We start from the raw sequence: 12,924 nt of genomic DNA on the forward strand, positions 1-12,924 counted from the left end.
CTTTGCCCGAAACGTCAGCCTTCCTGCTCCTCTGATGCTGCTTGGCCTGCTGTGTTCATCCAGCTCTACACCTTGTTATCTCAGATTCTCCAGCATCTGCAGTTCCTACTATCTCTAAATTGAAATGTTAGCTCTGTTTCTCTCTCCAACTGTCCTGCCTGACCTGCTAGGTATTTCTGACATTTTCTGTTTTTTTTACGTTTCCAACAACTGCACTATTTTTTTCTGTCTTCAGGTGACATCTACAAACACATACCTTCCTGCAGTTGTTGTTAGGCAGCAATGTGAATGGACAATTCTCTCTGATTTCTAAACCCGCTTCTTACTCTCACTTGCTCTGACAGAGGTCATTGCAGCATAGAACTTTCTGGACCATGCAGTTTAGTTTTAGAATAAAATGCTGCCATTTCCAACCAGGAGTTTAGATTCAGAAGATGGGGGTGTTTGTTGCTGAGGCATAGTCAGGGGTTCAAAAAACATTCATTAGTCTCAGGTACATGTGGCTATTCCTTTAATGGTCGGGAAGAAAAGCCAACAAAAAAAAGGTTTTTCATTCTTCCCTTTCCAATACTGAAAGGTGCAAGTCACTTCTTCAGGACACAAATTAACATCTGTCAAGTGACAGCGTCATACCAAGTTGAAGATTTCAGGTTGAACATAAAACATTAATTTGGCACTAATGTGCTTATAATGGACACATATGCACATCTGGCCATGGGAATTAGGAGGCTATTCAGCCCCCAGAGCCTGAACTGCCATTCATTAAGATTGTGACTGATCTGATCACGTCCTCACTCGCACATTCCTGCCTATCTACAATAACATTGACTGCCTTGTTAATTAAGAATGTTAGTCAAGAGCAATGGTCAATGTGCAGGAGCCAAAGAAGGGGGAAAGACTAAAATTAAGTTTTTTCTGGACACAACCAGAAGTTTGAAAGTTTTCTAGTAACTCCAATCACATTGAATCCCCCACCAAAATGGCCCTTCTGTATATTGTATTTGAAAGGTTATGTGTAACATTAATCCAGATTCACCATATTTTGGTTTCAACAGCGCTTCTAAAGACAGGCATCCTATCTAGTGATAACACAGTGTGGAGCTGCAGGATCACAGCAGGCCAGGCAGCATCAGAAGAGCAGGAAAGCTGACGTTTTGGGTGGGGACAGGCAGGGCAGCTCTTTCCCATTTCTGAAGAAGGGTCCCGACCCAAAACGTCAGCTTTCCTGCTCCTCTGATGCTGTGTTCCTCCAGCTCCACACTGTGTTATCTCTGACTCTAGCATCTGCGGTTCTTACTATCTCATCCTATTTGGTGTCTTGTCATACCACTACACTGTAATACAGTGGTGGAATGCCTTCCTGTATTTGCAATTTCTCAAGCAGTGAGACTCCTGTCTCACCAAAGCTATAAATCAGATGCATTTAACCGAAATCTGGGGGTTGAAATTGGCCTCTAAATTAGCTTTACACATGCTTTAATAAAACTCCCAAATGTACTATTTTAACCAGATTGTTAACTCAAAATGGCTCCACAAAAATTGCAAAGCCTGCACTTTTTGCACACATAGAGGGATGGCAACTCAAACTCTGAGTCATAATTTTATTCCTCCAAGTGACAGGTTCCATACCAGTAATTATAAATGCCTGAGGGAGAGACAGTTTGGGCTGGTTTTTACACCTTTTTATGGCTAAGAGCAATTATGAAATCGAGCCAGTTTTCTCATCATATCTGGAATTGATCTGTATCTCTTGCACTCATGCCATCTTTAAAAGATCCATGGAGACCCCAGACAAGCACTGTCAGCACAGAACTGCCCTGCCTGATTTCTGACATTTCTCCCAGGCATGGCAGACCAGGTAAATTTGGTGCTCCACCTTACAGCAGGGAGCTGGAGGGCCTGCTGGACAGAGAAATGCACATCCTCTTCCCAGTACCAGCAGAAGAGGCAACAGCCGCATTCTCCTGCCTTCTCCCTGTAACTCTTGATCCCCCTACTCTTCAAAATCCTATCTGTTGTAAAGACACTCAAAGATTTGACCTCCACAGTATTCTGCAGCAGCAAATTTCACAGATTCACCACCATCTGGCTGAAGAAATTCTTCTTCATTTCAGTTGTAAAGAGTTGTCCTTTCAATCTAAGGCTGCACCCTCAGATTCTAGTCTCTCCTACTGGTAGAAACACTCTCATGTCCCCCAAATGAATAAAAAAAGGGAATTGCAAGGCAGGGATGCTGTGTTCATACAGGTGGGCTCAGCGTGAGTGAGCGCTATGACAGCAAGTGGATAGACCAGAGATGCAACGTTGTCCAGGTTATGAATTGGGTTTGTGTCCCTGAATGCAGGGTCTTTGCTGCAGCATTACAATGCACTGTATAGCCCAACAGGCACATTAAAGTGCAGAAGCATACTGTTAATAGACCAGAGATGTGCCATGAGCATTCTTAGAGGCTGGCACATGTTGACGCCAATGTCCATGGACATGGGATTCGTGTGGGTAGTGCCAATGGAGCAAGCTCTGAAATGCTGGTCCAAAATGGAGATTTTTTTTGTCGCAAACAGTGAGCTGGAGTCACTGGCATCTGCTCTATCTTCCATGTCAAGAATTCTCAATGTCCCTCTGTTGGCACACTAATTAAGATAGGAAGCTGAATATTAATAAGACGAGTTGTGCCATTAATAAGGCATTTTATAAGCTGTAATCCCCCTTATTTGACAATTTGCTAGTCTAGCAAGAAGCTTGCCAGAGTGCTTGATACATGCATAACAGTATGCATCACACTGAGATAAGCCTTGCCAGACTTCTTGGCTAATTCTGCCACAAATCTCACCATGGTACAAGTCATTCAGGTCCCTATCAGGCACCTAGAGAAGAGAATTGAAGAAGAAATTGAGGGAAATAATGATCGAACAATAGACAAACAAGTCTAGTGAAGGGATTTACAGTTCAGATCAAACAACTTGGGTAGAATTCTAAATAGTGCATGCTTGTACAGGCATTATCTTACTGTGTGGCAGTTTTTAGTTGTTTTCTCTTATTTGTGCACAATTTACTGCAATTTGTTTTTGTTGTAAAACACACTGAAATTCTTTCTCCATTGTTGTATTTTGTGTAAATTTAGAATAATGCGTGGGCAGGTAATAGACAGCCCTTTAGACTTCTAATTTGGTTCTTTCATTTCTAGAATTCTCTAGCTTTCTTAAGGACTCTACTTTTAGTCAATTTTTGATCAGTTTCACAGTACACAATGTCTATCTTTGTTTCCAATAGAACTGATATGGCTAACATATGGACAGTTTTCCCTTCTAATTATGTAAGCAACAGAATAGCTCATTTTTATATCAAACTTCACTCTTAACACTGAGCAGCCAACCTATTTAAGGTTCAAATGGCAACATTTTAACTGAGATTAACTGGCTGCAAAGTAGTCTTTGTATTATAAATATAGATTTGTTTTATTCATGTAATTTGCCTTTCAATAACTGTTTAACCTGTGATACAACAAAACATAGGACTGTGTCTTTTTAAACAAATATATCCCTTTTTCATTTTTACCCTTTTAATTGAGTTGGTCTTGCCTGCTTCCAGATTAGGCTCAGTGGCAGACTACTGTTGAATATATGAAATGCTGGGAAAACAGAGACTGAATCTTACAAGTTTCCCGCCCCCTCCTTCACCCCACACATCTCACCCCACATTTTAAATGGTATTCCAGGTGGAGCAACAGGATTAGACTAAAAGTAATATATCTGCACTGAGCAAGGTGTTGATAGTGTAGCATTCCCCTATCAATTAAGACATGCACCCTATAAGTCTTTCCGGATGATGCATTGAGCAAACAGACCCTGACACTGACATTCCAAAATGTTGGCCCAGTATCCTACTTGATAGGAGAACAGTAAAATAATTGCACTTTTTAACTGTTGGTGCCATTTATCTGGTGTCAGGATGGGAGGAAAGTGTGGGTGGGTGGGGGGGAGGGATCTCTTCCAGTCATAAGCAAAATAAACTAGTATTTCCAGGTGCCTATGTTATGGTTGGGAGTCATAAACACCAGAAAGGGTCCAGGTTCACATTCTGATCTGTACTGACTCAGCTGACTACATAAAATCTTTGCAACATGGACGGAGGCCACCTTGTCCATTGCTGCGAGTTGTGAAATTCCACCACTATTTCCCCGTAGCCTTGTAAATATCACCCTTTCATATATATAGTTGATTCCCTGTAGAGAGTTACCAGTGAATCTGATCCATCTGTGGCAGTAGCGTACACACTTGATATCCTTGTGTTTCAGAATAAAATCACCAAGACTTTCTGCTCGAGATTGCAATTTAATGACTCCTGCTGGCAAATGCAAAAGTGTGGATGCCAGGTGAGGGCAGGACCTGCCAATTGGTGGTGTCTTTTTGAGGGAATATTGTAAGGAACAGAATAGTGTTCCTTTTAAAGGAACCCATCATTGCAGCATGGTTAAACCGCAGCTCTGGCTTGAATTTTAGGAGACAGCGAACATTCCATTCCTCCAAGTACGAACATTGACAGACCTCTGGCTGAGAAATATGCTGAGGGAGGAGATGTGAACCCATGTCACTGGGTCATCAGATTAAGCAAGAGTGGTATGCTACAACATAAGAGACTCAACGCAGCCGAGGGAAACATAACTAAGGCATTGGAGCAGCAAGCAAAATGACCATGGGAAGCAGAAGTATCAGAAATTCATGCCTCAATCATACACACATGCCTGCACATAAAATTATGACATTTCTGGAAAAGGGAGGTAAAAATCTAATTTTACTGTGCACAGGTCACGAAGCACAGACAGCATTGGCAATGTTTCTACTATTATATAATAGACATATGAACATTTTTTTATAAAGTTACTTGTGATGTGAGCCCCACATCAAAGGAAATCACATTAAACTTATTTTAGGTTTTATATCTTCAATTCCATGGTTTTAAAACCTTTTCATAAAATTTCTATCATGCATGTGTATGGTGCCTGCAATTGATAGAAAGATCTTATGCCTTGCAATCTGATTAGATCATGTTTTCAATAAAGCTACTTATACTGTGCCATATCTCAATTTTTCAGCTATTTCTTTTCCAATGTATTGGGAATGACAAAATATAAATGAATCTGTCAGCATAATAAATATTTTAACCAGACTGCAATACATCTGCTTATTTACATCACAGAGTTCAAAATTTCCAATCGCAAATAAAAACAAACTCCAGTGATTGAGACATTCCAGAATCAAACAGTGACATCTTACCTTGTTCGGGACAAACAATGCTCAAACTGGCTTTGAATAATATTGTTTTAATATTTCTCAGGGGGATAATCATCTTGTGAGCTTCAGTGATTATTGTAAATTATATACCACCGCCCACATTCTTTAGCATTACCACTGACCCTGGATGGAAAGTCTTAACATGCGGTGTAACCTGAAGTTTCATATATCCCATTCTGACAGGAAAGGAGACTACGGAAATGTTTCCCATAGGTGCCAATGACACAGGGGCACAATGTTGACATCTACATTACGCCAAAGAAGTCAGAGCTGGGTTTTTGCCATCAATACCACAGTTAATGTCTGATCAGTGGATGCAAACACCCATTTGCAGGCAAAATGATACCAAATCAAGGACAATTCACAAGAGAGCTGGAAGATTTTTAATCCCACAGAATACGATGTCGAGTAATGAATGATTGATGCCAGAATTAACCATTAGGCGCACAGCTCAGTCTTGACAGAACCTTCTGAACTAATCTGACCTGATCAATTTCTGAAGTACAGTTAACAGCCACATAGCCATCGAACACAATACACAGCGTCGCCACTAGCCAGCTGCTTCCTGGTCTGCAGCAAAGGCTCTCATCTGACCAATTCGACTTTTCCAGCCTACCACGAATAATTAGCATTTTAAAAAGACACCTACCGTGGGACAGACGAAGAGTGTGGACCTGGCTGAAAACTGGGAGCGAGAAACAAGCGGAGAGGAACTGCTCACACACCCGAAAAATTCAGAGCCATAAGCCCCGCAGCAGAACCACCAGCCCAGGGAGGAAGTAGCTTTAAAATAAGCTGTCACTTCAGTAAAAAAAGTTTTTCCCCCTCTCTTCTCTTTTGACTGTTCAGACCATCTGTATCGACAAAGTCCCAGGGGGTTAAGGGGGTTGGGGGGAGCCGCTGGCCGCTACCTTATTTACAGTTCTAGAGTGCAGTTGTGTCCAACTGCAAAGTAACAACGTTTTGCAAAGGGAGATGCAGAAGTTTACTGGAGAGTGAAACAGACAGACAGACTGACGAAGTGTTTGTTTGTCTCTCAGATGATCTATCTGTCTGTGTGTGTGTGTGTTTGTGCGCTAGACGAGACTGCAACTGAACTGTACTGACAGCCTTCAAGCTCTGCTCTCGGTTTCAGATTTCACAGGCAGCACCAATCGAGGTTAGCAGCCGGTGCTATGGGGAAACCGCTTCTGTTAGAATAACTCACTGCTCAAACATTCTCAAAAGATCACCGCGCCGATCCTGCAGCCACTTTCGAGTTTGTTTGTCTGCTGTTAACTGTTTCACGACCTCGGAGCTGCAGTGAGCTCTCCCCAGGCTCAGGGACTGGGGAGTATCCAACTGTCAGAGAATTGGAGTTGTGTGTGAAGGAATGGCTATTGTAACAAGCATATTGTGATGATGAGCGATGTCGTATGTTACTCCGAATACTTCCACAGAAATGCTGCTCTCCGGCAGAGGTTACGGCCTGCCGTCACATCAGGTCTAAAACTTTTGCAAATTAAATGTTGAGAGCAGTTCAGAGTGCTCTTAGTTTTAAAGCCATTCAATTCTACCAGCCGACAGATCTTTTGGGTTCCAACCAGGCAACTTAATCGGAAGAAACTGTTACAAAAACATTTAGTTATAACAGCTGTATGTTCTTAATTGTTTTTAGTTTTGTACGTAATTGCACCTTAAACACAGTCTTGCCTGTACTCCCCTGACTTGATGTATATCTCCAGCATTTTCAAGCTGTTTTCAGGACTTCCAGCATCGATCTGTCGGATTTTGTCCTTTTTCTTAGGATCAAATTTTAGGATTGAATTTTAAAGGGAATCTTGTATGTTCCTTCAACATTAGAGTCTGCTTCTACACCTTAATTCCCTGACCAGGACAATATTTGCCTGGAACTCAGTATCAAAAGTTTTCCACGACTTTGCAAATAAAACATTTTAAAAAAATATTTACAATAATTTTAGTTGTTATAAATGGATTGGATTTGGATCAATCATCCTTTCAAAAAATTGCTGCTTTTTCTACACCCAGGTCCCCTTCGGTTTTTTTGGCTGTGGGTCCAACTCACTAGGTCACCATTTATCATCCATCTCTAAATGCTGGAGAAAGCATTGGCAAGCTGCATTATTGAACCACTGCAATCCATTGGGTGCCAGTGCACCAACTGTGCTGTTAGGGAGGGCGGTTCAGGATTCTGGTTCAATTCAGGACAGGGCATGGTTTGCTGGGCAACTTGCAGTTGGTGATATTCCTATATGTCTGCTCGGAGATGGTGATCATGGATTTGGAAAATGCTGGTGAAGGATCCTTCTGTGGTTATTCACTGTATCTTTCACATAAAACAATTCTGAATGTTATTCAGGAGTCTTTCTGTATTTGGACAGGGACTGCTTCTGTGTTTGAGGAGCCACAGATGCTGCCGAATGTTGTACAATCATCAGCAAACATCTATGCTTCTGATCTTGTCATGTAGAGAAGATCGTTAATGAAGCAAATGAAGATGGTTGCTCCTAAGACATTATCCTGAGGAGTTCCTCTGGTTTGGCCTGAGTCTTACCTTCAAAAACCACAACCACCTTCCTTTGTTCTAGACATGACTCCAAGTGATGGAAATTTTCCCTCTGGTTCCCTATTGACTTAAATTTTGCTTGGACCCCGAGATCCAACAGTCAAATGTTGGCTTATTGCAATGGCAGTTAGTCATATTTTTCTTCTTGAATTCTATGTTTTGATTCAAGGCTGTAAAGAGGTCAGGAGCTGAGTAAAAATAGCAGAATCTAAACTGAGCATCATTAAGCAAGTTATTGGAATGTAAGTGTCACTTGGTAGCTCAGTGATGACCCCCTTCCATCACTTTGCTTATGATTAATGGACAATAATTAGTCAGATTTGACCTGTGTTTGTGTACAATGCATATTTGGATTTTTTTCCACATTGTTGGGTGGATGTCAGTGTTTTAGTTGCACGAGAACATATTGTCAAGGGAAACAGAATTCTTCAATCGGACTAAAAACAAAAAAATGCTGGAAATCACAGTGGGTCAGGCAGCATCAATGGAGACACAGCAAGCTAACATTTTGAGTCTAGATGACTCCTCATCAGAGGTGATATGAAATGTGGAGGGGACAGCACTTATGCAATAGTGGGGATGGTGGAGTGTAGGGGGAGCCTGGGTGATCACTTTGCAGAACACCTCCAGTCCATGCACAGGCATGACCCAAACCGTCCCATAGTCAGTCATTTTGGCAATGTATCTGCTCGCATGCCGACTTGTCTGTCCTCAGCATGCTGTGGTGTAGCAGTGAATCATAGTGCAGACTGGAGGAGCAACATCTCATCTTCAAACTAGGCACTTTACAGCCTTCTGGACTTAATTTTGAGTTCAACACCTTCAGATTGTGAACCAACTCCCATTCCTTCCCTTTCTTTTAGCTTTACTTGTTACATTCTCCATCACCATGTCCTCTCTTCCCTCCCCACACTCCAATGGGACTGTCTGTTCTTTCTAGTCCGGCAGTTAGACACAACATTATTCTGCCATCCTCACATTCTCTTTAATAGAAATGTTGGGATGTTGTCAGGGCCCAAAGCCTTTGCTGCATACAATGCTTTCACCTGTTTCTTGGTATCACATGGAGTAATTTGAATTGACTGAAGACTGGCATCTATGATGCTGTGGAAATGGATCATCCATTCAGCCCCCCTGGTTAACAGTTGCAGAAATGTTGCAGACTTGTCTTTTGCAATCATGTACTGGGCTAACTTCAAAGATGGGCATATTTGTGTAGCTTTCTCCTTTGGACAATTTGTTTAATGGTACACCCCCATTCACTATTAGACATTGCAGGGCCACAGAGCTTAGACCTGATCCTTTGGTTATGGGATACTTTCGCTCTGTTTATTATATGTGGCTTCTACTGTTTTTCAGGTAAGGAGCTCTGAGTTTGAACCTCACCAGGTTGACACCTGATTTTCAGGTATGCCTAGTGCTGTCCCTACATTCTTCATTAATCGGGGAGTGATCTCTTGATGTTAATGGCATAGTCGTGGATGTGCCAGGCCATGAAGTTACAACTTGTATTTCAATACAACTCTGAAGCTGCTGATGGCCCACAGCGCTTCATGGATGCTTAGTTCTGAGCTGCTGGATCTATCCTGAATCTAAACCATTTAACATAGTAGTATCATAAAATATGGAGCTTATCCTCACTGCGCAGTGGTCACTCCTACATACATTCTCATGGACTGGTGCGTACTCATGAGATGAATTGGTGAGGACAATGTCAAGTAGGTTCTTCTCTCTTGCTGGTTCCATCATTGCCTGGTGTAGATGAATGTATGTTTTTGACTTAGTCAGCACAGTCAGCGGTGATACTACTGAACCAGTCTTAGTGATGGACATTGAGGTCCTGCGCCCAAAGTATATCGTGTGTCCTTGCCACATTCTAAGCATCATCACATTGGGTTTCACTATGAGGAGTACCGATTCATCTACTGGTTGGGAGTGGGAGGCACCAGATGGTAATCAGCAGATTCCTTTGAGCATATTTGAGCTGATATGATGAAAATTCATGTAGTCCAGATTCAATTTGTGGACTTCCTCCCAAACGTATTGCTGTCTTATTCGAGACAATTCAAATATTCTGCCACCAACACATTAATCACTGGGCTGAAACTCCCTGTGATCAATACCGTGCCTTCCCTTTGATCTATAACTACTTCTTCTGCATTTTCAGTTTCATCTTTGGTTTTGAAAACTCTATTATACTATTATGGAGAGATATGACATAATGGCATTTTGAACCACACTTGAAATGTCAGTTAACTATTGTCTAGAATTTCTAGAGTTTATTCTTTTATTGCAAGTCACAAATTTGTCAAAAGCATTCCTGTTGTAATTTCCTTTTGTTAAATTTTTTTTGTACTGTCATCTGCATCCTGTTTCCAGATGGTCTCGGCAGTCCATTAACATTGTGTCCTCAATTTTCTGTAAAAAGGCTAATTGCCTTGTTTTGACCACAAGGAATGCTTTCCAATCAATTATTTTAATGTTTCTAGTTGTGTACTTATCTGCATATTTAACTCCTGTCAAAAATGGAAGCATGTCTAAATTTAGTAACATAGAAACTAGGAGCAGGAGTAAACCATTTGGCCTTTTAAGTCTGCTATGCCATTCAATATGATCGCTGCTGATCCTCCATCTCAATGCCATATTCTCACTTGCCCCTCATAACCCACAATGCCTTTAACATCTAAAAATTAACTCTCTCTTTCTTGAATATATTCAGTGACTTGGACTCTGCAGCTTTCGGTGATAGAAAATTCCACAGGTTTATCATCTATTGAGTGAAGAAGCTTTTCCTCATCTCAGTCCTAAATGGTGCACCCCATATCCTGAGCCTATTTTCCCTGGTTCTGGACTCCCTAACCAGAGAAAACAATCTCTCTGCATCTAACCTGTCCAAGTCCTATTTGAATTAGAACAAAAAACAAAGAAAATTACAGTACAGGAACAGGCCCTTCGGCCTTTCAAGCATGCACTGACATGCTGCCCATCACAACTAAAACCCCCTACCCTTCCGGGGACCGTATCCTTCTATTCCCATCCTATTCATGTATTTGTTAAGACGCCCGTTAAAAGTCACTATCGTATCTGTTCCACTACCTCCCCCAACAGCGAATTCCAGGCACCCACCAATCTTTGTGTAAAAGACTTGCCTTGTACATCACCTTTAAACTTTGCCCCTCTCACCTTAAACCCATGCCCCCTAGTAACTGACTCTTCAACCCTGGGAAAAAGCTTCTGGCTGTCCACTCTATCCATGCCCTTCATAATCTTGTAGACCTCTATAGGGTCGCCTCTCAACCTCCGTTGTTCCAGTGAGAACAACCCAAGTTTCTCCAACCTTTCCTCATAGCTAATGCCCTCCATACCAGACAAAATCCTGGTAAATCTTTTCTATACCCTCTCCAAAGCCATCACATCCTTCTGGTGGTGTGGCGACCAGAATTGAACACAATATTCCAAATGCGGCCTAACTAAGGTTCTATAAAGTTGCAACATTACCTGCCAATTTTTAAACTCAATGCCCCAGCCGATGAAGGCAAGCATGTCGTATGCCTTGTTGACTACCTTTTCCACCTGCATTGCCACTTTCAGTGACCTGTGTACCTGTACACCCAGATCCCTCTGCCTATCAGTACTCTTAAGGGTTCTACCATTTACTGCATATTTTCCATCTGGATTAGACCTTCCAAAATGCATTACCTCACATTTTGCCAGATTAAACTCCATCTGCCATCTCTCTGCCCAAGTCACCAACCAATCTATATCCAGCTGTATCCTTTGTTGGTCCTCATCGCTATCCGCAATTCCACCAAATCTTTGTGTCATTTGCAAACTTACTTATCAGACCAGTTACATTTTCCTCCAAATCATTTATATATATTACAAATAGCAAAGGTCCCAACACTGATGCCTGAGGAACGCCACTAGTTACAGCCCTCCATTCAGAAATGCACCCTTCCACTGCTATCCTCTATCTTCTATGACCGAGCCATTTTTTTTATCCATCCTGCAACCTCACTCTGACCCCATACAACTTTACCTTCTGTATCAGCCTGCTGTGAGTGTCCTTATCAAAGGCCTTACTGAAGTCCATGTAGACAATATCCACTGCCCTGCCCTCATCGACCATCTTCGTCACTTCCTCAAAAAACTCAACCAAGTTAGTGAGACATGACCTCCCCTTCAAAAAACCATGTTACCTCTCACTAATATGCCCACTTATTTCCAAGTGGGAGTAAATCCTGTCTCAAAGAATCCTCTGGAATAATTTCCCTACCACTGATGTAAGGCTCACCGGCCTGTAATTAGCTGGATTATCCTTGCCACCCTAGTATATGTTATAATTAGATCCTCTCTCATCCTTCTAAACGCTAGTAAGTACAGACCTAATTTAATCAATCTTTCCTCTTCTGCCATCTCCAGTGTCCCACGAACACCTGCTGCACTCCCTCTATGACGAGTATATCCTTTTTTAATAGGGAGACCAAAACTGGACATAATAATCCAGGAGTGGTCTCACCAAGCTCCTGTATAACTGCAGGAAGACATCATTTCTGAACTTAAATCCTCTTGCAATAAAGGCTAATATATATATTTATATGTTAGCCTTCCCAATTGCTTGCTGCAATCATCTGTCTCCTTCCATTAACTGGTACACAAAGATGCCAGATACCTTTGGCACAGTCTAAGAACTATATTCCAGCACAGTGTGGAGAGTTTCCCGATGGAATTTTTGCAATCTTTTATATAATCTACTGAATTCTGTTATTTAATTTTCGATGGAACAGTTGTCATTCTTCCTAATTTGTCTAAATCTGATCATGCCACATAAGCAGTCAGTAAATACCTTTTGAAGAAATTTTGTTCATGAAGATGAATAATTTGATCAAATCCTCATCCGTGTCCAAATCATCAATCTCTGATCCTGAAAGCGACTTTGCTTCCTATCCTGGTTTTGTATGATAATGATACAGCAAGTCAAGACATCACATTAACAGGAAGTGCTATAACCTTCCTGATTCTTTGGGATATCTTGATCCCAGAGACCTGAGCACCTGTCAGAAATGT

The 12,924-nt window shown here is 41.6% G+C and overlaps 1 protein-coding gene across 1 annotated transcript in view; it reads right to left on the minus strand.

Moving 5' to 3' along the window:
• arhgap24 (Rho GTPase activating protein 24) overlaps positions 1-6,003 on the minus strand; it is a 437,625-nt gene extending 431,622 nt beyond the window's left edge. The window contains exon 1 of the mRNA XM_048598083.1: positions 5,941-6,003. The gene's annotated coding sequence lies outside the window, so the exon portion shown is untranslated. The remainder of the gene's footprint in view (positions 1-5,940) is intronic.
• Positions 6,004-12,924: the final 6,921 nt, after the last annotated feature.

The sequence above is a fragment of the Rhincodon typus genome, chromosome 1 (genome assembly GCF_021869965.1).
Source record: "Rhincodon typus isolate 14 chromosome 1, sRhiTyp1.1, whole genome shotgun sequence".
Lineage (NCBI taxonomy): Eukaryota > Metazoa > Chordata > Chondrichthyes > Orectolobiformes > Rhincodontidae > Rhincodon > Rhincodon typus.